The sequence below is a fragment of the Anabrus simplex genome, chromosome 2, assembly GCF_040414725.1.
Source record: "Anabrus simplex isolate iqAnaSimp1 chromosome 2, ASM4041472v1, whole genome shotgun sequence".
In the NCBI taxonomy this organism is placed as follows: Eukaryota; Metazoa; Arthropoda; class Insecta; order Orthoptera; family Tettigoniidae; genus Anabrus; species Anabrus simplex.
Window position 1 is genome coordinate 1,035,847,042 of NC_090266.1, and position 27,596 is coordinate 1,035,874,637.

General features: G+C 39.4%; 1 protein-coding gene across 1 annotated transcript in view; it reads right to left on the minus strand.

Annotated features, from left to right (window-relative positions):
* The window catches only part of LOC136863264 (prohormone-1), a 319,028-nt gene that overhangs the window by 18,475 nt on the left and 272,957 nt on the right, over positions 1 to 27,596 (minus strand). The window lies entirely within an intron of this gene.

The window sequence follows — 27,596 nt, forward strand, 5'->3', positions numbered from 1 at the left end:
ATACCTGACTGAATCTTATCCAGCAGAAAGTTTGAACTATTTTGATATGAATTTGCCATCTAGTATACTTTCACAGACCTGATTTCCTATTAACCTGAACATTTTTGAGGGGTACGCTTATAATATGAATTTGCGTAATTCGGATAATGCTGCGATTTTTCGTTCGGTGTCTAATATTAATTATCCTAACGAACTGACAACATTTCTCAAACTATTATCTCGTCAGTTTGTATGATATAGGCACATGTATGTTGAGAATATTAAATCTTATAAACTGTGATCAAGCTATTCGTTACAAATGCTAATGCACTGATGCACTGAATTACCAAACAATTAATTCATTCTAGCGATCTATATGCATTATGACAATACCATTAACGCAACGAATGAAGCTATATTTACTAAATCGTGAAACTACAGTCCAAATGGTCGAGTTGTTTCCAAAATCAGGTCTTTCAATAGAAACATTTGAAACGTGCAGAAATATTGAACGATAAATTTGTAACCTTCAAAAGTTTCATTCCGGATTAAGTTTGTAAACAAATTTTACATCAGTATGATCTGGAAATTCTAAATTATTCTATGGGATTGAAATCTAAAATATGTGAACGTTGTTGATATTTCAAGTTCTAAATCCACTTAGGATGTTTATTTTCTCAATGGGTGAAAATTCACTCTATTCTCGAACAAGTATACTTATTACTCCACTTCCTTTAACGGTACAGAATTCTTCAACAGAGCGATTTCAAAGGTTTATGTTAAATATACTGTAGAGTATTCTTTCTTACATGAAGATGGATGTGGCATTTATGCGAGCCGAAGGAAATTGCTATGTTTTCTCTTTTTTATGATTCACTCGCAAGGGCATTAATCTAGAGAAATATTCCAAGGTCCGGCAAACGGTCTCCAGAAAGCTACCATCACTGTAATAGAACCATATATCAATGTCTCAAACAGTACACTTGCAGCTTTTTCTTATTCCATCCCCTGAGCTCACTCCTGCATTCACTTAATGCTAGATTTGTCTAGAGGTACAACTGTTACACAGACCCTCATTAATTGTTGGTACATTCACTAGCTCATTTCAGGATCTCATTAGCTTACATGATAACAAACTTTATCTCAGGTGGTGGGAAAGTAACAGCCTTATTGGCTAACCAGTCCTTCCCAATAAAAGCGCTTGTTATCATGTCCTTTTAGAACTGATTAATCAGATCTTCTTCACGGCACGGAGTCTGGACAGTTCCAAAGATAAGTAAGTACATCGAAAATTGCTGAATAATTCAGCAAAGAAAGAGATAGTAATGATATCATTTGTTTAAAGGATCTTCAACTGCTGCAGACGGTTGGTCAGGATTTTGTCCACAGGAGTTAACATGTCGGAAGCTATCGACCTGGAGCTGTCTCATTTAACAAACCCTCAAATACAATCTTGGGGGCAGAAGGGCAATGGATAACTGACTGTGCAACTGAAATCTATAGAAAAGATAAATAATTAAAATATGTATAATTATTAGAGAATATGTCAGAAATAGTTATTTAAAAATGTATTTTCCTACCTTCTTCCACCACTTTTCTTACACCTGGTGATGTCGTGGGTACGATGTGAGTAGCACGTGTGGACTTGGCCAACCCGGGGTTGAGGGGGTGTATTGACTGTTATGTTTTTCTGTGGCGGACGGTAGAGTATTGTGTTTTATATGAATGAAGCGGTGCGTACTAAGACAAATACAGTGGTCCAGGCTAAAATCACCTGCCTGGCCCATAAATCAAACCCAGGATCCTCTGAATCGAAGATCACTATCCTGTTCATTAAACCAGGGAACCAGACTTTTCTTTCAAAATTGTCCACCTCCATAGCATAACGGTGAACGCTATTACTATAGCTGCCGTTCTCTGGGCTCGCGTTCGATTCCTGTTACTACCACAAATTACAGAATGGCAGCATGGCTGCTATGTAATTAAAATGGTACATACAGCTCACCTCCATTCGAGGTGTGCTTCAAAAGAGCTGTATCACTTCGGGATGTGTGTTAGCTGTCGTCCTCAGGGGCCCGGATTCGATTTCCAGTACTGTCAGAAAGACAGGAGGGCTCCATAGGAGGTGTGTCCGAAAAGAGCCGCACCACCTCAGGATGATACGAGTTTATTATTTTTAATTTCAGAATTGGTTAGTTACCGTATTGAATTGTATTGGAACAATGGTTCTAGAAGAAAGAATTGCGGACACTCTTCAGCGGCTCAGAAAGCCTTTGTTGGCTTTCCAATGACCTTGTAACTTTCAATGATTCTAGGAATTATGTGTGTTTGTTTGTTTAGTCTTCAACCGAAGCGTTGTAGAACAGCTATACTAGGGAAATGAGTTTTGATGTAGTTTCCATTTGTTTTCTTTATCTAGTCAGTATTTGCCATTACAAATAAGTCAGCCAAGCCAATGAAACGCAAACATTTTTTTTTTCGGAGGGACTGCCTGTATAAAGACTGGTATTTCTTACATGTCTCATTATATGGCTGCCTTTATATTGATATAGTTGAAGTTAGCTATGATAATTAGGCTGATTACAGGAAACTTTGTATGTCACTAAAGATGGACCTGAGAAATCAAAGAACATTATAAAATGAATATTGATTGTGGTGAGATAATCGGAATATGATCAGTTCGTATGTGTCTGCTAAACCTTTCACTAGAGGTACAAAATTGACCATATTTCTCTAAGGAAATAAATACCACTCAATGTAGAAAAGAAACGATTTCCCAGTGTTTTATGCACATAATTCATAAATTTAGCCAGAATGAATAAGTACATTTTCAATTTACTCTACGTCGTACCGAAACAGACGACGGAATAGGAAAGGGCTAAGTGTTGGAAGGAAGTGACCGTGCCTTAATTAATGCACAGCAAGAGTATTTTTCTGGTGCGAAAATGGGAAACCATGCCGAGAGTAATGTTCGAACGCACTACCTCCCGAATTCTGGAACAGGTGATACTCAGACTCAGGCACGCGGAAGACTGCTGTCTAAGAATGAGACAGGACAGAGCAGGACAACTTCACCCAACTGGTGGACAGAATGCTACGAAGGATCAGAGCTAGCCTCAGTGCACAACGTATTGAGACGCTAATTATGATTTCCAGGTTTGATAGGATGATACTGTACACTTTACCAAGGAATGTGTTAGGATTTTAGTTTTTTTAAATTTATTTCATGTCGCACAAATTGGTATTCTGGCAACTACGGGATAGAAAACGGCCAGGAATGGGAAGGAAGCGACCTGGTTTGAAAATAGGAAACCACGGAAAACCGTCTTCAGGGCTGTGGACAATGGGGGTCGAACCCACTATCTCCCGAATACAAGCTGATATCTATGTGACCCAAACTACGCCACCACTTACCCGTTATGATTTTCGTAGCCGTGTGTGTATTCTTCAGAGCAATAGCGATAATCGTTAGAGACAGTATGCACGTTCCTTCCATACTTTCTCTGGGGTTAGGGCCGATGACCTTCGATGTTAGGCCATTTTAAACAACAAGCATCTCTTGGATTGTAAAAGCATATTAGCTCAGTAATCCAGGTAGTGCAAAAACTTTGAGGTGTGTAGTGCATGTCTAAGGTTGTGGGTTCTGTTTCCACCAACGTCTGATTGACCACTTCATTTTTGGCCTGTACGATACAAAATAAAATACAGGTCAAAATTTCAAGAGTGTATTATTTATAAATAGGGAATTAATACAGGTTATCCCTTAAACGTACAGCACTGCATATTTGCAAAGGAAAATTTACTTTCTTATTATATCTGCTTTACGATTTTACGAGTGTGCATTTATTTCTACCTTTCAGACGAACTGGCTAGTGTTTTAAAAATGAACATTTTTTTATGATTTTACATGCTGATCAGCTGTAGTAAAATGTAAACTTTAAACAGTTAAGGTAAAACAACTAAATTTATGTTTAGCTGAGAGAATTCTTGAGCAAGGACGTCGCTAGAGATTGAAGTGTGGCAGTAGCTACAGTAACCGTACAGCTTTGCATATACTGGTGCGTAAAACATTGAAAACTTTTAGCATTGTGACTGATGCATATACATAAATATATAGATAAATAAATAAACAAAAGAAATATTTATTTTGACAAATTATTTGAAATATTTTCTTGTAATAATACATTACTTATGGAATGAAAGACCATCGTATTGAAGATAAATAGTGCACTGTGTCTTCTGGTATGGGCTAGAATAAATTTGTTACTTTCATTAACCTGTCTCAGTCTCATCCTTGGCTTTGACAATATGAAAGTGACCGAGGTATGAGCGATGCCAGTAATGCCATTCCTTATGCAGCCAGTCCCTATTCTGAATGGTGTGAAAATATCGCTCATAGGGTCGGTTGGTGCATGCATTTCAGTGGGCTTGGCAGACTGATATGCAATAGCAACTTCTGGCTCAGTGAGGAAAGCAACGGGAAACTACCTCACTCCTCACTTCCCTAGTATGCCTCTTCAGTGACACCTAGGCTATCTATGACAGCTGTTGGCGGAGCTATAGAGGATCAAACCAGCCTTCGGGCTGAAAACCCAACATACATACACACAATAAATTGCATATTTAAGGGTTATACCAACTAGGGTCCCGGGAGTGCCTAGTTTCTAGTATGATCATAGTGTATTCAAATGTGGTTCTTCTTCTATCGCTTTTCCCACAATGGTGGCGTCGTGGTTGCGAACCGTATAGGACATGCAGATCTGGCCGGGATTTACGACCGGATGCCATTATTGACGCCAACCTCATACGGAAGAAAATATTCACTATTGCATACTTCTGTTGTGGTTGGTAGTGTGATGTGTTGTGTGAATATGGAGAGGAGAGTGTTGGGACAAACAGAAACACACAGATCCCAAGCCATAGGAATTAACCATACACAGTTAAAATCTCCGGCACTATGAACCGAAGGCAAGTACGTTGACCATTTAGCCAAGGAAGCCGACTGTATTTAAATATGGTTATTTTCTGGAATTATGATACACTTTTATGCCGTTAATTTATACCAATATTTAAAATATCTTCCCTGTCTCTATACAGGTCTTGGTACATTACATTATCGACTTCTGAACATGCTGTGACTATCTCATGGAAGTTTTATTGTCTGTTAGGCTTCACATTTTACTCCCAGAGGGCTGAGGTAGCATTATTCATTTCATCCATTCAGCCAAATTTGATAAACTTTGTAATGCATCAGTATCTCGGATTCATTTCCAGCCAATCAACGTATAGTGGACACTAAGCTCAGAGTAGATAAACTGTCAATTAAGAAATTAGGACCATAATGATAGGACTTACTTTATATTCCTACATATGAGGAATCTACTTCTGGAAATCTCTTCCGTATAATGGCTACATCCTGTATTTAGCCTGCTTCACACGGCCTAATAGGGCAGACGTGTATTTTAAGAATTAATTCGTATTAACAATCGGATCTGTTGACTACGCTGCCTGAAGCTCCGTGCATTAATCAACAAAAACAACAGTAAAAATCAACAACAACAACTACTACAACAACTACAACGAATCAACCACTTTCACCACCACCGCAACAACGATTAAAATAGTCCATTCTCTATTTCATAGAGTTTAGTGAACGTACCAGCTGTAGTCATAAATTACGTCTTCGTATAGAACAAGACACACTTTATTACATGACTATACGCCATATCTACGACTTCTTTCCTTCCTTTCCAAAGCTATAAATTTCTACTTTACATAATCGATACACATATGAAATAATTCACGATGCTTTGCATGATCACTGCATCCACAGTGATAGCGATTGTTAAGAAGCTCAGTTCAGTTTGAAGTAAAGCCTCTATGAATCAGTAACCTGCCAACTTGGCCTATATCGTTATTCATTTCTGTGCGTTAATCCTCTCTGGAATATTAATGGTAGGTTCAGTCCAAAACGGTGAATAAAACATTGGCCCTCATCTCTTTTTCCAAGAGGACACAGCAATAGCACAAAAATGCTTGGTTTGGCCCAGTAGATGATAATCAAATCACGTTACACGAAACATAGACAAATAGAGAAATAAGAAGTAAGAAATAAACATTAAAGTAGACCTGGTAATGCACAGCTGATGAATTGTAACTAAAAGCTACGGGAAGTATAGTTTAACTTGAAATACCAACACATAGCGGGTGAGAATGCATTCGGGCGATGGTGGGTTCGAATCTCACAGCACAGAAGATAGCTGTCCACGGTTTCCTGTTTTCTCAGGATTTTGTACATTAATTATAGATTTAATTGCTACATTTCGTCTCCTATACTTTCGCTGCCAGGTTAGAGAATCATTAAACCATAAGGGAAGAAAGAAGAAAGGACAGATAAGGGATAATACGAACCAAAGGAGCGTGACGCGACCGTTCGAAAGAAAAAAAGTGTGACCTGATAGTCCTGAATCGAAGTCTTATTTTAGAGCTAGATTGGGCTTCACGCATCTTCAAGTGAGCAGGAATCTCCCAGGTTAACAGCAGGCGATTCCTGGAATTATTCTTAATATACGAAGCAAGGACGTTCCTTACCACTTTAAGCCCTTAGTGAGTGGAATAATTCTATTTTTAACAACAGGTTCTCTCCAGTAATAACCGTAACCTTCTTAAGTTCAATTAATAAATAGCTTATTAAATATGGCAGTACTGAAGGGTTTGAATCAAGTACCTGTCAGCTTACATTCGGGAGATGGTGGGTTCGAACCTCACAGTCGGCAGCCCTGAAGATGACTCTCCGTGGTTTTCCATTTCCACCAGGAAAAAGCTGGGGCTCTACCTTAATTAAGGCTACGGCCGCCACCTGTTCGTTAATCCCCTCTGGAATATTAATGGTAGGTTCAGTCCAAAACGGTAAACGGTCTCATACACTGGAACCATTCTCTATCTGGAGTCTTACCAGAGCTACTAAATTCAATTAGTACTTTCACTCTTACCCTTTCTCTTCCCGCACCTGTCATCGAACTACCCCACAGGACAATAGTGTTTGCAGTATAGCTAAAAACATTCCATGTGTTATGCTGTGAACATGAGAGTAGAGTAATAAAATCTGTAAAAAATAATGTCTAACTCTTTCTTGATCACCTTTCGTCACAAAAAATGTAGCGAGTTCCGTAGAGTCACCTTGGCTTGTCTGTGAGCTCTTACCACAAATTGTTATTTAAAATTATAATGTTGTTCTTCTTCCGATGCCGTATCCTAGCAGAAGCTTGATGGCCTTCATGGAGTAATTTTCCCATTTTGCGACTCTCGATTGGCCGTGTCGTAAATGTTGAGCTACTGTCGGAAATTCTTTGCCCAGGATGACCTTTTCCACCCACGATCACGTATCCCTTCTAGGATCAGCTATACAAGGCTCTATTTGTCGTTTCAGAAGATATGACAAAAACAGGCTGCTTTCTGGCGTTTCCTGAAGGTTAGGAGTGTACATGATTTCTCCACACGACATCCTCGTTGGTGACGGCTCATCCGTGGGATCTTGAACCTTCTGCGATCGAATACATCTTATAGGCCTGTATTAGGTCAATTGACGAAGTCTTTGCTGTCCACCGTTGAGTATCATAAAACAGCTCCCGTAATACATTACACTTCAAGTCCAAAGTCAATTCTTATCATATATCAGCATTTAGGGCTGTCACCCAGGTGGCGAATTCAATATCAATTCTTTGCCTGGACATTTCTTAAATTATTTAGAAGAACTTAGAAATTTATGGAAGATTCCCCTTGATAAACTACCCGATTATCTAATTCCTCTTCCTTTAAACGAATACTTGCCCCAATTTGTCCTCCTGAACTCCAACATCATCTTCATATTATTATTATTCCTACGTTTAGAAAGCTCCACTCAAGCTTTTTCGTCTACTAATGCCATTTCACTGACAGCTCGGTACATACCGCTTAACCGAGCAGCTTGTCTACTTACTCCTAAGTCTTCCTAACACAAACTCAGCAATATTTTCGTTACACTACTCTCTTGGCGGAAATAGCAAATAACAAACCGTGCTGCTTTATTTTGGGTCCTTTCCAGTTCTCATACCAAGTGATCCTCATGAGGGTCTCATACACTGGAACCGTACTCTAACTGGAGTCTTACCAGAGACTTCCATGCCTTCTTCTTTACATTCTTACTACAGCTACTAAATTCAATGAGTGGCTCATTGTCACAAATATCAACGATCACTCACGAAGTTCAAAATATTCTCAATATTCTCCCAACAAACCACTCTACCGGATCCAGTGATATTAGTCCTATATTCGTCCTATATTCCTCAAAAATACTTCTGCATTTCTCTATGCACCGTTATCTGTAATTTTAAACTTGCGCATGGCTTCTGCTACATTCCGCGACAGTTGGAAACGAGATGATATCACACCAGTTTTAAAATCTGACAACAAGCACGATATTTTATCATACCGCTCAATATCTATCGTCTCAGTACTATCCTCTGTCATTGAAGGAATAATCCACCGTCGACTCCTCTTTTTCCCACAACCGTACCTCTCTGAAGAACAACACGGATTAACTCACAGAAAATCATGCCTCTCTAACCTCACAGTTCTCAATCACCACACCATTTCAGCAAAAGGAAATAAATGTCAGTTAGATGCAATTAATGTTAAGAAGTGTCATACAATATATCATCGCTGCCGGGACAAAACCTCCTATGTGAAATATTTTAGCTTAGAACTTTGGCCGGTAAGGTTCTGTTGTCTAAGGTGCAATATTGTGTGAATATTGTCAAGGCAATCTCGCTCTTCATAATGTATGTGCTGCGGGTCAGTATATCTCCAAAGATATTATCACATAGGAGGTTTTGTCCCGGCAACGACGATATTTTTCATTGCTAAAGCAAGGAATGAATACTGCCTATACCATCCAATGAAATACACGGCAATCGAATTCTCAGGTAAGACTAGGCCGGAGATCGAACCCGAGACCCTCCCAAGCGCAGGCCTCACCGCTGATCATTCAGCTAAAGAGTCGGACTGATTTAATTATCACGGTGTGATCTGCATAACGGATATAACCATACTACACTCGTATTGCTTCATTAACATACAAACCACTTGCTGAAAATTGAAGAATGTTTTCCACCCAGCGATGCGACTAATGATTATTTTGCCCGCGAAGCATTGATGCAAGGGAATATTTTGCTCATTTTCACGAGCTCCTCCTGCTATTTGACGAGTCTATATTTACCATGTTACATTTGACATGCAGTTAGAACTCTTTATTTACATTACGACCGAGCAAAACCTGTGGCAACGCAAACAGTAATATCATGAAACCACACTTTTATTATATCTGTTGTATTCTACACCATTTTTGCCTTTCATTTTAACGTGATCCGGCTAAATTGAGTCATAGATCAATAAATCGGATGCAATACAGTTCCTAGACTGATGAGGGTAATTAACATTCTCTGAAGTGGATCGTGCCTTTATTTTAATGAGAATTGAAATTACGAACTCTCTGGGGAATCGAACAAGTATTCATTCAGGTCCCTGTGCATCAAACCCCAAATCCGGGGCATATACAGCCCAAGTGTGGCAATGAGCTCATCAGTTGGATTGCTACACATTTTCCAAGACGCTGGTGGCTAGTGCGCCGTTGAGACACCACTACAAGCCTCTTATGTAGGTCAGTTCAGTGACGAAGCACTAGGGGAGATGAAAATGAAAATACACAGCCTGTTTACCAATCATTCAACCGGATCAGGAATGGAATGAATGAAGCCCCCATCTAGTGGCGAGGATAGGAATTGTGCCACTGCCGAAGCCTGTCGCACTCCTCTGGGGCAGTGATTAATGAATGATAGATGAAATGAGATTATACCGGGGAGGTTGCTGGAATGAATTATGACAGGGAAAAGGGGAAAAACCTGTCCCGCCTCCGCTTTCTCCAGCAAAGTGACCGGAGTGACCGGGATTTGAACCACGGATCCCAGCGGTGAGAGGCCGGGGCGCTGCCGCCTGAGTCAAGGAGGTTCGCTATGGAAGATATGTATGTATAAATACCTGCTAGAGCTGATGTCCGCCCGACAGCGTAGCTGTGCCCGGCAAGCGTTACTTGGACCTTGACTGGCGCGTCTAAAGCCCGCAAGTAGCTATTGCCCGGCAAGCGATACTTGGACCTTGACTGGCGCGTCTAAAGCCCGCAAGTAGCTAGTGCCCGGCAAGCATTATTTGGACCTTGACTGGCGCGTCTAAAGCCCGCAAGTAGCTAGTGCCCTGCAAGCGTTACTTGGACCTTGACTGGCGCGTCTAAAGCCCGCAAGTAGGTAGTGCGCGCCAAGCGATACTTGGACCTTGACTGGCGCGTCTAAAGCCCGCAAGTAGCTGGTGCCCGGCAAGCGTTGCTTGGACCTTGACTGGCGCGTCTAAAGCCCGCAAGTGGCTAATGCCAGGCAAGCGAGTTTTCTGATGGCCCCACCCGTAAGCGAACGCACTCACTGTACAACCCGGCTACCTCAAAATGTAAATAGAAATTACCCAGAAATCCTCATGATGTAACAAACAACGAGACAAAACTTGAGTTGGACCTACTTTTGATATTTGTGTAACTATTGCACGATAAAAGCGAAGTAGGCCAATGAGGCTAAACTTTGAAGTGTAAAGACAAAGTAACGATTTTTATTGATATAGGTCTAGGTAAATGAGAGCTCCTGTTTCGATTCCCGGTCAGTCTACTGATTTTAATTATGGACTGGGTTCTTGGAAAGGGGGTCATTCTGCCTCTTAACATCAAGCAAAAACAATGCGATATGAGAGGCAGTGGTCCGGTCACGAATGCCGAAAAGCTTCTCCGACGACATCGTCACACTGGCAAAGTGGCACTCAATTATCTCTAGGACATATAGCTGGGTAGCAGTCAGTTTGGCTGGCCGAAGTCCTTACTGGGTTCCGGTTTTCTTATGTATGTAAATTAGCTGGATGAATTTGCTTTTAATTTTAATCCATTTGGTATCCTATACGCATTTGCGCCTAATGCTGTGTTTCGCATAGCCCAATAATCACAAGAATTGTAATTAAATTTCTCTAGAAATAACAGGGTACGGACGTCTCCAAATGCAGTACACCTGCATAGATACATTATAACCGGTAAATCGGCTGCATCGTCAGCCTCTGTGGTGTAGTGGTTAGTGTGATTAACTGCCACCCCGAGAGGTCCGGGTTCGATTTCCGCCTCTGCCACTAAATTTTCAAAGTGGTGCGAGGGCTGGAACGGTGTCCAGTCAGCCTCTGGAGGTCAAATGAGTAGAGGTGGGTTCGATTGCCACCTCAGCCATCCTGGAAGTGGTTTTCCGTGGTTTCCCACTTCTCCTCCAGGAAAATGCCGGGATGATACGTAACTTAAGGCCACGGCCGCTTCCTTCTCACTTCCTTGTCTATCCCTTCCAGTCTTCCCATCCCTCCACAAGGCCCCTGTTCAGCATAGCAGTTGAGGCCGCCTGGGCGAGGTACTGGTCATTCTCACCAGTTGTATCCCCGACCCTAAGTCTCACGCTCCAGGACACTGCCTTGAGGCGGTAGAGGTGGGATCCCTGGCTGAAAGCGAGGGAAAAGCCAACCCTGTAGAGTAAACAGATTAAGAAGGAGAAGAAATCAGCTGCGTCAATTTTTGCTTGAAGACATGAAAAAGGCTGATGTAGACTTTCCAATGGTATGCAAAAACTGTACAAGAGACAGTAAGTAAGGTGATCTTAAAACCTCTGTATTCTTTTGTGTAGAGCGGAGTCCACTTCTCCAAAAAAAATGTGTGAAAAGTTATTGTACCGTACAAAGTTTACCCACACCTATAGCTGCCACTTGAGATATGGTATCGGAGAGATTCAAGAAGCCATTTCTTTTTCAGAGAAAAAGGCGCAAGGGTACAGCAGACATCGTGATAATATTGCGACTAATTAGATACATGTCTATTCATTATCATATTGGACAGAGTCGTTTTATCACAAGATAGATTTCTTTAATTGAATTACAAACTATGACACGGAAATGGTTAACAGAAGACGTAATAGCTTACGCCACATAATTACAAATACTAGAGCTTTCAATAAATGCTCTAGCACACAAGCACGTTTTTGAATTGAGAATTTTCTGTCACCCAGTGATCGCAGGTTTATAATGCTTTACGTAGCTGTGTGAAATCGTGCACGTAATGTAGTCGTTGCACCAAGACAAATCTATCCATACATTTTATTTTTAATAGTGGTTTATCATCGCACTTTCACATCGAAGGTTTTCCGCGATGCAAGGATGGGAAAAGACTAGAACAATGTCTATAACAATCGAGTCATAGTTCTTGTACAGGCAACCACTATGTGTAAGGTCACGAGTACTTGAATAAAATATTACGCTATGGTGAAGCAAGACATAATGCGTGAGCAACGCGATGCTTATATCAAGAAAGTTTTCCTAGACGAAGACTACCTGCTTCCGTTATTATTCGAAGGGATTAATGACGGCTGGGTGAAACGATGCCCTTTGGAATGTATCTGTTCAAGAAGGGCCAGTGACGTCTGATGATGAAGAGGAAACTGTGTACAACGCAATATTGAAAACACATCAGCCAGCCGTCTGCACTGCGCATATTGCATCGCAAAAATATTGGACACATCAAATGCGATATGTGACGTAATTATCATTGGTCTTAATTATTGAGGATTTTGTGGTATGGAAATAAATGAATAAAAATATTATTCTGTCCGGCTCCTTGGCTGAGTGGTCAGCTTACTGGCCTTCGATTCAGAGGGACATAGATTCAATTAGTGGCCGAGTCTTGGATTATAACTTCCTCTAGTTAATTCCTATGGCTCTTGTACTGAGTATCTGTGTTTATCTAAATACAAATCGTCATCAACACGCAACTAATCACACTACAAATCACCACAGAAGCACGCAATAGTAAATACATCTCTCTACATAGGATGACATCGGGAAAAACATTCGGCCATAAAACTGAGACTGAATCCATACAAAGTGAAGACCACAGGTAACAGCGAAAATGCCAAAAAGGAGAAAATAAGAAGAATATCGTCGCTGCCGGAACAAAAGGTTCTGTTATCTAAGGTGCAATATTGTGTGCATATTTTCAAGGCATTCTCGCTCTTCATGATGTATGTGCTGCGGGTCAGTATATCTCCAAAATTATTATCACATAGAAGGTTTTGTCCCGGCAACGACGATGAACTATTTTGCCAGCACCGGGTTTGAATCTCCGGACACACTGCACAACACTGGCCCGTTAATACTGATGGCTAAGAAGGAGTAGGTTGCACGTATTCTTCCACCGTAATATTTCAGTGTCAGCGAAGTTTCTGATCATTCTTTATATCGTCTTTATTGTTCACCGAGCTCGATGGCTAAAACCGCTTAATTGTGGCCAGTATCCGGTATTCGGGAGATAGAGGGTCACTTATTTCCCATCCTAGCCCTTTCTTGCACCATCGTCGCCATGAGACATATCTGTGTCGGTGTAACGTAAAGGAACTCGTACAAAAATTCTATGTTGCTGGTTTGTCAGTAATGTGTTCTCGTATTGCAAACCAGGTGCTTACAAAAGAACTTATCGGATGACAGGATAGATAGTTCTACGTTAGATACGTAGACGATAATACAGTAACAATATAATTAATGAAGGTAATATTAGACATGATTATCTTTTGGGTTTTTGCCTCGTCGAAAAAGTAAACTACCGAGTGAGTTGGCTATGCTACTTGGTCCTCGTCGCTGTGACCTTGCATTGGGGATATATTGGGTTCGATCCCCAATGTCGGTACCCCTGAAGATGATTTTCTGTGGTTTCCCATATTCACACCAATCCCATCGTCGCCAAGGACAAAGGAAATTCGAAAGAAATAAACTGTAGAATTTCTTTACATTTTGCGAAGCACCTCACTTAGAGCTGAGGTGGCAACTACACTTCCTACTCCAAATATATAGCGCTTAGTGTGCCGTCTGGTGACGAACGAGAATATAAATTAATCAATGTAGCAACGATCAAGTAATTTCCAACTTCGAACCAGTGTTACCAACTTAATTTTTGTCCAACTAGTTCTGTTTCGTTTAGTTGCCAAAGTAAACATCTAGTTGCCCGTTGAAAATCTTGTCTATTTGTAAATTCTGTCCGGTTGAAATCTACTTATTTTTTCGTTTAAGTAATTGTTTACAATTTTTTGTATTTTAGAGAAAATTTGTTGCCTAAGAGAGAGAAGATTGTGGAATAAAGGGACTGTGTTACATACAGATGATGCAATACTATGTAAATAGGAAATGAGTAAGGAGTGGAAACTGTGAATTCCCGAACTTGGTGGACTTAAATCGCACTAGAGTTCAAAAAGTTTGCGCGAGAGACGGGAGAGAGAGAGAGAGAGAGAGAGAGAGAATATAATAGAGGAAGGGTAGAGGAGATTGTGAATCTCAGACCTTTGTGCAACTACACTGCACCACAGTCAATTCACAGCATCAAACGTAGTGTTGGATAGTGGTCGATAGCGCTAGTCTGAACTGAGAGTGTGTATTCTATCGGGGTTGGTGGTAAACTGGTAACTATGAGTGCGAGTAAAGTGTTTCACGACGAGTGGTTAAAAAAAAGCGAAATACAAGGAGTTCCTGTCACAAGCTAAAGGAGATGATATGAATTCGACAGCATTTTGTAAAGTGCACCGGTGCAGAGTACGAGCGAGGGTGGCAGATTTAGAAAGTAATGAGACGAAAAACTAAAAAAAGGCTTTTCTTGTGAAGGGCAGTTAAATCACACTGGTACCAACCACCATTTTTAAAATAGTCGTAGTTGTGTTCTAGGAGTTTCTCTTGTTTGAGGACGAGGAGCGAAGTCGTCGTGAAACGTAAAGAATGAATATATTTTATTTCCTTGACACGGTAAAGAACCCAAAAATTATCGTGTGCATTATTACGGGCCTTCAAGGCAGCCACCTAAAGAAATCAATTTTATTTTTAAGGATTATGTTCAATAATAATGATAATAATAATCATCATCATCGTCATGATCGCCAGATCATGCACAGAAATTACGAAATTTGATAATCATGTACTAAGAAAATGAAGGATGTTACTAATCTAAGATCTAAGATTTATATAATTTAAACTCAAAATAAATATGTCCTATTTAATTATTTTTATGCAAGACGGTTATGTTACAGTGCATATAATCTTTGAAATTATATTGCTCATATAACATCAATGAAGGAGAATGTATCAATAGTGAAATCCTGTAGACTGGTTAGTAGTTGTGTGGAGCTGTCTTTGATGCTTCGTTTTTAAACTTGTCGTCCCTTAAAAAACAATACAATGTATCTGGCAATGCTCTTCGTATCTATTATGTTCCTTAAGACTGGTCACGCCTCTCAACCACATACGGATATGCAGTCCATCAGAACAATTTTCGTTGTGCCTATTTTCCTATGCGGGTATGTAAAGGAAAATGAACCTTAAATGCATTTTAATATAGGAGTGAGCAAATACTATGCCATCATACGGTACGATATGGTACGGTAAGGTTCATTTTCCTCTAAAGGGCGGTATAGCAAAATGAACGTAAGGAAAATTGTTCTCACGGACTACATATCCTTTTTGTGGGTGGGAGGCGTGACCAGTTTTAAGGAACATAATGGATAGGAAGAGCATTGTCTGATACGGGGTATTGTTTCTTGAGGGACGATATCAGGGTGTCGAGAGTACGAGGACATTCATGTAGCTCAGGCGGTAGAGTGCTGGCTGTCTAATCTGAAGTTGGCGGGTTCAATCCTGGCTCAGTCCGGAGGTATTTGAAGGTGCTCATATGCCTTAGCCTCGTATCGGTAGATTTACTCCTGCGGAACAAAACGTAGGCAACTCGGCTTCTCCAAAACCCATTAAATTAGTTAGTGGATCGTAAAACAATTTGATATCATAATTCAGTCATTAGTGATAGGCTAATGTAAAAATGTGTGTTGTTAAAATCACTCGTGACAATCTTACGTAAGAATTTTGTATCAGTAAGTTTTCTCCGGTGCTCTAAACTAGTTATACCAATAAAATGGCCAGTTAATGTCCAAACAATGATCACAATTCCTTTTTATACCTCATTATTGTATCCAGTTAGGCCTGGTAATAAAATGCGTGTATGCTTCCCTTCTTTAAACAACTTAAAGTGGATGTATCCATGTCTCCATCCCGTCTTCATTTCCCTCATATGCCATAGCCAGACGCATATTCCTAGCTCAAGATCTACGCTAAGTAGTTTCTCTTCGTACTACTGAGAGACATTAGAAGGGAATATTTTTAATGTCTTCATAAAGGAATCGGAGGTATTTATACTAATCTCTGAAAGGAAGGAGTACAAAGCAGGACTTCTTGCCTCCTTAAATTCCTTTATTTTTTCTTTCCATTCACATAATTAAATGAGAAGAACGTATATTACCAACAGGAATGGTACATAACAAATTATAAAAATGTATATTTCAATCGTTGACGAAACGCAACTATTTAGAGTTAAAGCAGTTGCACTTGAATTTCTATTTTACCATTCAATAACTGGAATATGTTTGGTGTATTAGTTCAAAAGAATACTAACCCATGGGGTGTAAGTCATATTTATGGAATTTGAACTCGCACATTCTTTTCTTCTGTTTCCACTGTGACTTACAGATTACAACAATATTTCTTATTGAGTTTCTAGAGGGTTCCAAACAATTTCTAGGCTATGCTTTCAATCATTGGTAACATTACCCAGCATGATTTTTGTGGCAAAGAATCTGATACGTGGTTTTAACTAAACAAGATCTCCTGATTTCAGAAATGTTATTAGTTCTATTGTATCACATCTACTTTTCGTGTTATTTGCCATTTACTTCTTAAAATGTGTCATTGTGGCAGAGTCCTGCTTTGTGATGACAGCTAATCGGCTGTTGTTAGAGTGACCGTGGTTTGCATTGTTAATGTTGTGTACGTTTGTCAATCCAAACCTCCTCCAGCGACTATGTCCCCTCCATTGAATTAGTCAGATAACAGAGTCTACTTTTAGCTCTTGTTAGCGGCAATGCGGTGAAGCCAGTGAGTTGCGCCTTGAGTGTGGCGAAAGTCTGACCTTTTCATACTGTTTCGTGTTGCGAAAATGGCAAGTGTGTGAGGAATTAGAAGAAGATGTTTGAATAAATATTTCAAGAAGGAAGATGATCTCATCTACTGCTGTGACATTCCAGGATTGATAGAACAGCTAGAGAGGGATTACAATCCTGAAGAATGGAGATTGTTTGTGGATTCCTCTAAGAGGAGCTTAAAGGCTGTACTTCTTCATAACGGAAACATTCTAGTTTCGATTCCTGTGGCGCATTCCGTTTCACTAAAAGAAAATTATATCACAATGCAAACTGTTTTTGATAAAATCAACTATCATGGGCACCGGTGGGATGTGTGTAGTGACTTGAGTGTGTGTGGTATTCTATTAATAAAACAAGCAGGCTGCACTAAATTCCCTTGTTATTTATGTGAATGGGACAGCAAAGCGAGAGACAAACACTGGCCCAAGGGACAAGCTTTGACACCTGGTGTGAAAAATGTTACAAATGCTGCCTTAGTTAACCCACAAAACATTATTCTGCCACCGCTACACATCAAACTGGGAATCATGAAGCAGTTCGTTAAGGCCTTGGACAAAAGTAGCCCCTGTTTCAAGTACATTGCACGCAAATTTCCACATGTATCTGAAGCAAAAGTCAAGGAGGGCATTTTTAATGAACCACAAATTAGAAAGCTTCTGAAAGACAGAAACTTTGAACAGACGTGGAACTTGCTGCATGGAATTGAATAAGAGACCTTATAACGAAGTTCCTAGCAAATGTAAAGGATGAACAGTACGAAACAATAGTGAAAACGATATTGGATGATATGTAAGTGTTGCGGTGTAGAATTAGTCTGAAACTGCACTTCCTTCATTCTCATCTCGATCACTTTCCGGAAAATCTTGGGGCTGTTAGTTTAGAGGTGGGAGAGAGGTTCCACCAGGACATCAATTAGGCAGAAAGAAGATACCAGGGGAGGTGAGATGAACCAATGATGGCCGACTACTGTTGGTGTTTGAAACGATATGACAAATTTGATGCAGTCAGACGCTGGGAAGCCGAGCGTTCATTCCAAGGGGACATCTAGGACTGTTTAAGTTTATTTTGTCATTGCCACAGATTTGTTTGTTTATGTGTTTTTGTTCAAATCAGTATTATATTACAATAAGTGCTAAATATTTCATTGTAATCGTATACTGAATAATTATTCATTGTAAACAATAACTCAAAACAATATTCATCTGTTTCGAAATATATATAATAATACAAAAGTTATAAATATTTCCAAAATTATCAACGTTTTTCCGTACTTTTATATGCAGTATTCAGGTCTATCTCTTATTTTGATATACCTATTGCGATAAAACATTACATAATATGTAGAAATGGACAACGGATTCGCGTTCAGCGACCCAAAATTAGTTATGATCACCTATCACACCTCTTGCTGCAAAAAAGGTTTGAAAATGCTGGGTTGTGTAATTATATAGAAAATGTAATTTGGAAAGCTAAAAAATGTGTGGGGATACTTTGAGAGAGCATATAAAATCAATAAATATATACATGGCCGCATTACAAATATCTGTTACATTTTCTTAATAATATTTCCCAGTTTACATCTCACTTAATACTTTTACGGTTTTTGGAGACTCCTAGATCCCGGAATTTTGTCCCACCAACTTGGGCTCAGAAGGCCAGTGCTCTACCATCTAGGGCACTCATTCAGGCTATTTACTTAGCTTATGGTGCAAGTGAAGCCGTGCGCAAATTGAGTAACGTGTGAAGGTAACAAATGAGTTACAAAATAGAATAAATATAAAAATTCAAGGTAAACATAAAGTAGAAATCAAGCGAGATATGTACAACACAGAAAAATAGAGAGACAAAGTACAACAATACAGGCTATAATATTGTCTGTAAGTGCGTCTATAGATGAAGTTACAGTCATAAGTCTTATTCTAGAGAAGAATGTCCCTTTATATATATTACCATTCATGTAATCTATTGGTACAAGGACGAAGAGAAGTCTCAAGGTACCATTAAATGGTGAAGAATAACAATATTATCCCGAATTGAGTGTAAAAATTACCCGGAAATGAAACTTAAGAAAGTTACTGTGGGCAATTCAACGTGGGATTCTTCCAATTTAGAAGTAGTCAGCTGTACAGCTTAATTTTTAGTGCTCTACTCTAGCGGTCAATTTTAAGATTAAGGCAAAACTGATCGGTAGTTATTTGAGCTTGTATAACATCTTGAAATAATTTCTTGTTAATGCATTTCTATTTTATTTTTATATATTTTTGCTACATAACGTCGCATTAACACGTCGAAGGTTTTCGGCGACGGAGGGATGGGAAATGGCCAGGATTGGGAAGATATAGGGCGTGGCCTCAATTAAGTTACAGCCCCGGAATTTGCCTAGTGTGATAATGGGAAACAACGGAAAAAGTTATTCAGGGCTACCGACGGTGAGATTCGAACTCACTTTGTCCCGAATGCAAGCTCTGAGCTGCACGATCCTAACCGCATGGAAATCTTACTTTATTAAAACTTAGTTCCTCCCATGCCTTGAAGCATATCGGTCAACGAAATTCTTCCGGCGAGCACTCTCAGCTGCCAGACCTTCAACCTCATCCCAGCGAACACCCATTACAGAATATCAAGATCTTATTGGAACGTTCGGCGACAGGTATTGCGTGGCTGTTTTCTTCTCCTACTTCCGCCTGGTGGTTTTTCATCACCCATCTGCAGAACATGCCCCGTTCAGCAACGATATTGTGCAGGCTACGAAGACCACTTTCTCGCAGAACGTTTTCAGTAATAACATGGTCACGATAGCTTATTTGAAAGATCTGTCTGACACACTGTTGACGAAAACGACTGAGCTTGTAACCTGACTTTCCCGACATGTCCCAAAGTTCACATGTGTATAAAGGTACCGGCAGAATGACACACGCATAGAGTCTTTGCTTTGCGGATGCGCTAATTGAAGTTGGTATCTATATGTAGGGCATACGTTGGTAGACTTCACAGTATTTTCCAATCTTTCTGCTAATATCGGCATCCGCATGCCCAGGTACATAAATTGGTCAACATTTTCTGGCACACGTTGTTACACTGTAATTCAGTCAGTTATGTCTTCACCATTTATGTGCATGGTTTTCGTTTTGTTTGAATGTATTCGTAGCCAGACACAATCGGTCATCCTGTCTATTTTGGTGGTCATCCTCTGTAGATTTTCCGGTTTTTCAGCTCAGAGGGCAACGTCTCCTGCGAAATATAAGTCACAATGGCGAGATCTCTCGTATGAATGAATGCGCATTCAATCATCATCCACTGTCTTGTTCATGACAAAGTCCATGGCAAGTATGAAAAGGATGGGAGACTGGGTGTAAGGGCGGTGACACACACAGCGCTTTTCACCGAGTCAAAAAACACGTGGCTGTGAACAAGCTGTGACGCGATGGAATATGGACCCTGACAGTGACTGTTTATTGGAGGAAGAGTTTATAATTATATTGTCACTGACTTTTTAGCTTGGAGGAGAATAAAGAATAAAAGAAAGAAACGACGAATGTGTGTCCATCCTACTGTGACTGATCGAGTAACAAAAATCCAATTTTATACTTTACTCGAACAAGCAAGGAGAGATGAAGAAACGTCCTTTTATTTCACCCGGATGTCAATCGCTTGCTTCGATGAGTTACCTAATTTGTTAAACTCAAAAATAAAAAAATTAAATATTCGTTTGAGAAGCATTATACTCCCCGAGGGAAAAGTGGTTATAACTCTGAGGTAAATACCAAACACACACTTGTATTTTAAAATGAATTAGTTTTACTTTTGTTGAATCAATAATCAAATTACAAATTATATTAAAATATTATGCCCGCCGAGTCTGAAACCACTGTGTATGATCAGTAGTAATGAAGCCAGTGGACGGAGGAACCGTTAGGAAGAATAAAACAGCTAGCTGCGCATCGGTAGTACGATGTGCAGAGTAGGCATAAGCAGCACGAGATCGGTATCGCCGCTGTGTGTGGTTTCACCGACTTAAATGCTAAGTAGAGAGTGTCGAATCTGCTGCCGACTAGGCGAAAACCGCTGTGCGTGCCATCGCCATAAATATGGTGTAAGATATTGCCGCATATGGTGTGAGAGTTGCAATAATGTTGGGGACAGAAAAAACAGTGTCCCGGAACATATTAGGGAATCGAACCCGGGTCCCCGAGGTCGAAGGACAGGACGGTGACTGGTAAGCCATGGAACAGGATATTATTATTAATGTTATTGCTTTTACGTCCCATTTACTACTTTGACGGTTTTCTGAGACGCCGAAGTGCCGAAATTTTGTCCCGCGGAAGTTCTTTTACGTGCCAGTACATCTATCGAAACGAAACTGACGTATTTGAGCACCTTCAAATACCACAGTACTGAGCTATGACCGAAACTGTCAAGTTGGGGTCGGAAGGCAAGCGCCTCAACCGTCTCAGCCACTCAGCCCAGCATTATTATTATTATTATTATTATTATTATTATTATTATTATTATTATTATTATTATTATTATTATTATTATTATTATCCTTTGATAGGCAAAAGGGCCAAAGTTACATTTTGTTAATTTTTTAAAAGAAGGAAAAAAGCGTTTCAGGAAATTTTGCTTTATCTTCAGGCTAAAAGTGATAGCTCATGTAAAGTGCGCAACTCTTCTGTTTATGTTGGTACTCATTTTTATCTGTTATTATTCGCTGTAACTAAAAACATTCTAAAATAAATATTAAAACTGCGACGTTCTCCCGTTTGCCAGCAAGCCTTCACATTGGAATTAATACATTGGCCCTTTTGGTAATAATTATTTGGGTGTGAATTTTGCTGTACTGAATCCCAGTCTCAAGAAATTATTATTGAAATAAATAAATTTGCACACAAATCACATGGAGAGTGGATAATGATATCACATCACCGTTCGTATAATACTTAATCATTAAAATATAATTTTTTAAAATTTTTTTTTCTATTTGCTTTAGGTCGCACCGACACAGATAGGTCTTATGGCGACAATGAGACAGGAAAAGTCTAGGACTGGGAAGGAAGCGGCCGTGGCCTTAATTAAGGTACAGCCCCAACATTCGCCTGGTGTGAAAATGGGAAACCACGGAGAACCATCTTCAGGGCTGCCGACATTGGGGTTTGAACCCACTATCTCCCGAATACTGGATACTGGCCGCACTTAAGTGGTTGCAGCTATCGAGCTCGGTATGTAATACTTCAGAGAAGCAGAAATTTACAAACAAAAGTATTTCAGAACATAAGAACAATGACCTCCATTTACCTTTGTAAATAACACATTTATATTTTTGTACACAAAAGAAACAGAGATACTAACGTACTAGTTAAATAAAATTGAATTTCCATTCAGAAATCCTCTTCATCTGTTTCTCACAGTGTATCTGGTACATTAGGCAATGGTTTCAGACTGAGCTTTTCATTATTATAAGATGGAATAATACCAAACGTGCACAGTTACGCAAATACTTCTATTTTGCTGAAGATATTGGAAATTTCTCAATGTAAGGAACTCAAGGTTTTACTAGAGCAGCTCGGGGTGATCTCTTACATTTTTGTTTGGTTTAAGTCTCTTACATTATCGTTCAGCTGCAATAAGCATTTTATTAATACCTTACGTGAGGAAAATGAAGCGTGTCTTACATCCCTCAGCGCCTTGGTTCCATCGGGCTTTATCATGCTTAATTGCCTCGCTACATGGCTAAATGTTTTGTGTTCTGACCTTTGTTCCTGGGGTCCTAGGTTTAATTCCCGAACGGGTTGGGTTTTTAACCTTATTTGGTTAATTCGTCTGACTCGAGAGCTGGAAGCATGTGCCGTATTCACTATTAGAAATTATCTTAGGGAGGGTCCCAATTCTCAGAAACATGCAGGTCGCCTATAGACCGTCTACTAGAAAATGAATTGCAGCACGTCTCTCCGGAGGCCATTCCCCATTGTTAGCATGCTAAATTGATCATGTTGTGGTCCTTTAGTTACACTTTCTCAAATTCTGTAATTAGCAGCTTCCTCCATTGTTCAATATCAGATATACAGGATCAACAATTCCACTATTTACCAACTGCTGGTGTTGTGAAACTACAGACGTACCCACTTTAATGCTGTCCTTAACGACTTGGACATGATTTTGTCACGCCTTGCATAAGGTTTAAAATCACTGTTTCAAATTTTTCTATTATTTTATATTTCAGAAAAAGATTTTCAAGTCTTGTAGGCCTACTCGTAATATAAATATTGAGAGTCTATAGAAAGCCCATCTCTTCAAGTACGGATAAGCCTAAACGTTATTTACAAAGTGGTGTAACCTAACTTCAAACTGTCCCTTGATTACATTATTATTATTATTATTATTATTATTATTATTATTATTATTATTATTATTATTATTATTACGAATTAAATAATATGGTGATCATCCTGAAAGGTTCTCCTTTTTTCATGTCAAGCAAGTGATTTAAGTGAGTTCAACCAAACTCGAAATAAAATGACATTAACATCGGTTAATTAATAATAATGTTATTAGCCTTATGTCTCACCAATTAGTTTTATGCTTTTCGGAGACTCCGAGGTGTCAGAATTTTGTCTCGCGGTAGTTCTTTTACGTGCCAGTAAATCTGTCGACAAGAGTCTGACATCTTTCAGTACCTTCAAATACTACCAGACTGAGCCAGGATCGAATCAGCCAAGTTGCTGTCAGAAGGCCAGCGCCTCAAGCGTCCGTGACACTCAAATCGGCTGCAAATAATTTCCCATATAAGACACACACACACATGTATATATCTGTTTTCGGAGTTGGGCAGGATGTAATATGTCAATTGAATAATTATTAAACAACGAATTTGTTTATCTTGGATCATAAATTCCAACTTCTCTCTCAGAATCAGCATCTATGTTAAGTAAATTTGTGACCAATCCTCAGGAAGCCACATATGGGTGTAAAGGTCTGTCGCCTTCACAAACATAATACTGGCTCTCCATTGGGCAGTAAATTTGATTTAGTAGAGACTTACAGAGCCATCATCTAGGGACAGCCCGGGACAAATAAGATTACAGTAGCTATATAACCTCCATGCCACGGCACTTGCCTTTATTTTATTATTCTGGGCAAAAGCACTTCATGTTGAGACGTTAAATATTTCAAAAAGTTAATAATATGTTAATCGGCAGTACCTTTAAGCGTATAAGTAAAATAGAAAGATGCTTTAGAAAAACATGTTTCACATTTGCTGTTCACGGTTTACATGGATCATTTGCTGAAAGGTACAAAGTGGCAGGGAGGGATTCAGTTAGGTGGAAAGGTAGTAAGCAGTTTGGCCTATGCTGACGACTTGGTCTTGGTCTTTACGGGAGTGAAAGCTTATTCATAAGTTAGAAGTAAAACACATGAAAGTAGCTAAAATTAGTGCCAGTACAAACAAGTGGGAACAATAGCAGGAGGGTACATGTAATGATAAAGGCTAAGTGGCTAAGTTAGTAATGAACGCGATAGATGAAGCTATACGGATAAACCGGATTCGGTGGTGGGGTCATGTGAGGCGAATCGAGGAGGATAGGTTACCCAGAAGAAAACTAGGCTCTGTTATGGAGGGTAAGAGAAGTAGGGGGAGACCAAGACCACGATGCTTAGACGCACTTTCTAATGATTTAAAGATATGAGGGATAGAACTAAATGAGGCTAGAGCACTAGTTTCAAATAGACGATTGTGGTGACGTTTCGTAAATTCACAGAGGCTTGCAGACTGAACGCTGAAAGGCATAACGGTCCATAATGATAATGTATGAGTAGGGTTTTCCAAACTTGGATTACGCCGACCTTTATATTGTGAAGCCGTATTGGGAGAATTTTCAAAGTTATTGCTTTTCGTTGCAGTAATTTAGTAAAAAGGTCCATGAAAGAATCAAAATGATCCTTTTTACTTCACAATTTAAATTATAATCCAGGAATATTTACCTTGCAAATTAACTTTTTAACTTTAATTTAGGGAAATTGAAGTGTACAGCTCTTCCATTTATTGGCGAATTTGTTTTTGTTAAATTATTTTATTTTCATTTTTCCATTACTTTTACTTAAATTCAGGGACTTGCGTAGCCGTCAGGATTATAATCAGGTTAATTTTATGTTAATTAATGATGATTAAATCAACCTTTATGCTCCACAACGTGTTTATGGCACACCTTCTGCTGTCACTTCTTATCATTTAATGAACTTTGCAGGTCTTCTACCGACTGAACTAAGCTGAGGTAATCTTCGGGGACAGTATATGCTCCAGTGTGTACTGTTATTAATTGTTGCAAGTCAAGGTATTGTTCTAAATCACCTACGATATTTTTTATTTAGTATATATTGGGACATATGAAGTTATTTGAAAACTATTGGAAGGTAGACGAGGAAGGTGATGACCCAGAATACAGTGCATTGATTATGAAGAGGAAGACCTAAGGGCGATTGAGAGATGGAGGAAGAAGTCAATAGATCTAGGAAAATTAATATCGATCATGAAGGAAACCAAAACTCTACTTAAAGTGCCGTACAAATATAGGAGGTAGAATAAGAAGAAGGAAACCAGAGTGAGGGAGTTCGTTACACGTTTCAGGTCACGTAGTTGTTAGCTTGCATTAGCGTGATAGTGGGTTCGAACCCAACCGTCAGCAAATTTCAAAATATTTTCCGTATTTCCCATTTTGACACAAGGCAAATGTATCTTTATTAAGACCACGGTAGCTTCCTTTCCGCTCTTTGATATCCTATCGCCACTTTAAGACCTATGTCGGCGCGACGCGAATAACAAAAAGGAGAAGAAGAAAAAGGTATCGTTTTGTAACTAGTTGATGACAAATTTAAGAACAACAGCACCTCAGAAACAATTTTGAAGTTCAAACTGCTTCTTTCATGGTGTCCAAATTTCAATTTGTTCAAATCTTATCATTAGAATTATACTTCATACAAGTGAATATTTCCTCTGTTACTTGTAAATGCGTTCAAAACAGTACAAGAATTCTCATCAGGTGTTCCACTGGGAAACGTTTTCTGTGTTTTACACTAACTATAATTTAGCATACAAATGCGTATAGGCCTACATAGCCTATAAAATATTTTCCGCGAATATGAATAATTAATTGTTCCTCGAACATTCCATATGTACGATGGGTATTCAGCCCGAAGGCTGTTTTGATCCTCCACAGCTCCGCCAACAGCTGTCATAGATAGCCTAGGCGTCAATGAAGAGGCATGCTAGGGAAATTAGGAGTGAGGTAGTTTCCCGTTGCTTTCATCACTGAGCCAGAAGTTGCTGTTACGTAACAGTCTGCCAAGCCCACTGAAGTGAATGCACCAGCCGACCCTATGAGCAACCCCTTCGTAGCATTCATAACAGGGACTGGCTGCATAAGGAATGGTATTACTAGCATCGCTCATACCTTGGTCACTTTCATGTTGTCAAAGCCAAGGATGAGACTGAGACAGATGAATGAAAGTAAAGAATTTATTCTAGCCCATACCAGAAGACATGGTGCACTGTAATCACTACATCTCGCCAGCGAAGGCATACATTCCATATAGAAAGCTAAATTCAATTGATAAATTATAGAACAGAACACGTTTTAATAGTAGTTTTCTAAGAATATGTTTGATTCATATTACTGTATAAATCACATTGGCAAATTTTGTTTGACTGTTGAAATCGATAATTCCGTAGGTACTTCCACAGTTGGAGGAAGAATTTGGGGAAGAAAATTCTACTCAAGTTGAATGCAATAGATAATTATCTGGTCTATCTGAATAAAAATCTCGGAATAGAAATTACGCTCTGGTGTCTCGAATTCCACGTACAGTGTTGAAGTTTATGGCTTACAACTTAACATTAAGAGAAATCTAAAGTTGTAAACTGCCATTTCTTCCTCTTACGAGTGACAAATCTTGCAAAAGATTTGGCGGACTCTGAAATTCCTCTGGTAGATAAGGGAATTAGTTAGAATTTAAAGCATTTGTTAATTACTAAATGTCAAAAATTACTTTATTCTTGTCTGTTGAGTATTCAGCACAGAAATAGCATTCACAAAGTTTGTACAGGGGACATCAAAAACCAATGGTGGCAACATAACGAGGCGTACTAGACCCAGCGGGAAATGCGGTAGTTTTCCATTATTTTTCTCACTGGGCCAGAACGACTGGTCCTATGAGTTGTGTTCCGGTACGCCGGTACGGATTTTTTGAACCATTCTCTTCGTGGTATTACGTAAGATGAACTCGAATATTTAATGCGAAACTAAAATATTGAGATAACACAGATTGCGGTAAATTTATAAAGAAAGAAAGAAAATACTTGTGGAGTGAACAGCTTAACTATTGTCCATACGGAGCAACAGCCTTGAGATTCAGAGGATATTCACCTGCTTGGTGCTTGGTTGAGAGCGGTGAGGGGGAGTGGACCAT